Here is a 3,341-nt window from a genome sequence, read left to right as displayed (position 1 = left end):
GGAGGCACAAGAAGAAGCCTTGAAGGAGCCCAAGAATTCATGAACAAGGGGCTATAGCAGAGGCAAAGGGCAAGGAAAGGCAGAACTCCTGTGCTTTCTTCAAGGTGGGGGCAGCAGAGATTTCACAAACTCATTCAGGGTTCCTTGAGGGTCATGTAGGAATTAGTTGCTGAGAATGGAGGTTCTTTGAGGGCAGGGCAGGGACTGACTGTGCTTTCATCTTTGTGCCCTCCATCACTACCCAAAGAAATGCCTGGCATACAGTAGATGCTTAATAAGTATTGAATTGAAGAGACTTTCTATTTTACTATATTGTTTTTTATGTTGTTGGGATTTAGGTGGTGAAATGACTGGACCTGTGAATGGGTGAACACTGTCACTTTGGAAGGCAAAATGTGGGAGTGGAGGAAGGGAAGAGTATTGCATAGAGGGGAAACAGCTAATTTTATGTCCTAGAAGACCTGGGTTCAGATCCTGCCTCCACCTCTGGCAGGGTGACCATGGACAAATCATTTCATTTCTCAGTGCTGGAGGTAATTTGCTAAGATATAAGCTGCAGAGAAGGTGCTGAAGTGCACTGGTAGAGAGGTTTCCTTATTTGGGGAGTTCTCTATACCAGTAAAATCACAGATCTAGACCTGAGTCTTAATTTTGTGTGTGCTTCTCCAGGGATACGCTGTAATAGAATCAGAGCATTAGTGATGCTGCAGATGAAGGAGTTGAAGCCCTGGGGTGATATGAATTGCTCATGGTCACAGACGTACTAAGTGTCAGAAATGAAATATGAACCAAGGACCCCAGATCCCCAAATTCTTTCTTCTTTATTCATGTTTTCTGCCCTTATAGGATACAAACTCCTTGAGGACAGGGACTATTTCATCCTTGTCTTTTTTATCTCCAGAATATGCCTGGCACATAATAAGTGTTTAATAAATGCTTTCTTGATTGACAAAAAAATTACAAGGGGTAGAGAGAACTGCATGGTAAGTTAAGACAATGAGGTTCTTGAGAGCAAGAATTATGCCTCATTCTTCTTTGTCCCATCTCCCTGTATACACACATGTATCTTGGCCCCAGGTCAATAGTCAATGAACATTTATTAAGTACCTACTATGTGCTAGGCACAATGCTAAGCACTGGGGAGACAAAAAGAATCAAAAGACAGTCCCTTTCCTCAAGAAGTTCACAATCTAATAGGAGACAAGCAAACAAACAGAAAGATAGACAGACAGACAGACGGATGGATGGATGGATGGATGGATGGATGGATGGATAGGTAGATGGATGAATAGATGGATAGATGGGTGATAGATGGATAGATGGGTGATAGATGGATAGATGGATGGATGGATGGATAGATGGATAGATGGACAAGTGGATGGATGTATAGATAGATAGACAGTCAGACAGAGACAGACAGACAGACAGATAGGTAGACAGACAGACAGACAGACAGACAGACAGACAGACAGATAGATAGATAGATAGATAGATAGATAGATAGATAGATGGATGGATAGAGACGTATGCTCTATATAGGAAAAATGGAAATAATTACAAGAAGGAAGCCACCAGAATTAAGAGGGGATGGAAGAGGCTTCCTGTAGAAGGTGGGACATTAGTTGGGATTTGAAGGAAGTCAGGGAGTTCAGTAGGTGGAGATGAAGAGGGAAAGCATTCCACTAATGGGAAAGAGCCAGAGAAAATGCCGGGAGCTGAGAGACAGAGTATCCTGGAACAGCCAGTGTCACTGAATCAAAGAGAACATGAAGGGAAGCAAGGTATAAAAAGACTAAAAGGGAGGTGGGTTTTAAACACCAAACAGAGGATTTTGCTGAACACACCAACCAGCAGGATATTGTAATAATGCAAGCAAGAGGCGATGAGGGTCTGCACAAAGACAGTGGCAGTATCAGAGGAAAGAAGGTAGCATATTCAAGGGACCATGCCAAGGTGAAAAGGACAGGCCTTGGCAACAGGTTGGTATGGGGTAGGAGTGAGAAATAGTGAGGATGGCATCTAGCTTGTGAGCCTGAGGTACTGGAAGGATGGAGGCATCCTCCATGGTAATAAGGAAGTTTGGAATTGGGGAGTATAAGATAATGAGCTCTATTTTGGACAGCATTGTACAGCACAGAGGTGATAGCACTGAGCATGTGTGCTTAATAAATACTGGTTAAATCACAAGTTTTGATAGAGTCATGTATCAAAGCTCCATGGAAATTCAGTTGGGTTCATTATTTACTCAATTGATTCAGCAACAATAATTCAACAAGCATTTATTAACCACATACAAGATAATGAGCACAGGGCTAGGCACCAAATGATATATTCAAGAATAGATAAAGGGGCGGCCAGGTGGCTCAGCGAGTAAGAGCACCGGCTCCAGTGTCAGGATGACCTGGGGATCAAATCTGGGCTCCGATACTCAGCACCACACCCAGAAATAACTGGCCGTGTAACCTTGAGCAAGTTACTTAACCCTGATTGCTTTAAAAAAAAAAGAATAGATAAAATATTTCATGGCTTTGTGGAGCTTTCTACCTAGTGGGGGGATAGTATACACACACACACACACACACACACACACATATATATATATATATATATACATACACACACAGTCTCTCTAGTGGTGATATATATTTATATATGCAAATAATAGCTAAGATGATGATACATGGCAAATTCATCAGAGGGGATCAAAAATGCCATACAACGTCTGAAGAAAAAGATCATTACCACCTAGAGGTGGTGGGGAGAAAAGATCAGGGAAGGCTTTCTAGAAGAGATATCATTGTTATTTTCCCTCCTTATATCATGGCTTCCTTCATCAAGAAGCATGCAAGAGACTTCAAGAGGTCCTCTGGTCTAGTCATCGGCTGTAAACAGAATATCACTTAAATTAACCTTACAGATGGTTTTAAAGAATGTTTTCTTTTGTTTATAATCAAGTGGCAAAAAAAGTCACTCTATCTGTTAATTTTCCATTTATCCTGCCCTCATTTCCAGAGACTCCTTTCTTCCTTTACAATTTATATCTCTTATTACTGGAAGTCAATTCAATTCAGGAAAGATTTATTAAATACCTACTGCATGCATAGCTTTGAACTGTTTTTCTCATATATAAAATTACAGAATTAGACTAAATTGATTTATAAAGTATCTTCCAGATCCAGCAATACCACTACTAGTTCTGTATTTCAAAAAGATTATTTAAAAAAAAAGGAAGGACCTATATGTACTAAAATATTTATAGTAGCTCTTTTTGTGGAAATTGAGGAGATACCCATCAATTGAGGAATGGCTGTACAAGTTGTGGTATATGATTGTAATGGAAT

The sequence above is a fragment of the Petaurus breviceps genome, unplaced genomic scaffold, assembly GCF_028583685.1.
Source record: "Petaurus breviceps papuanus isolate PSGF00001 unplaced genomic scaffold, PetGlider_PUasm1.0 90804, whole genome shotgun sequence".
In the NCBI taxonomy this organism is placed as follows: Eukaryota; Metazoa; Chordata; class Mammalia; order Diprotodontia; family Petauridae; genus Petaurus; species Petaurus breviceps.
Note: the sequence above shows the minus strand (reverse complement) of the source record.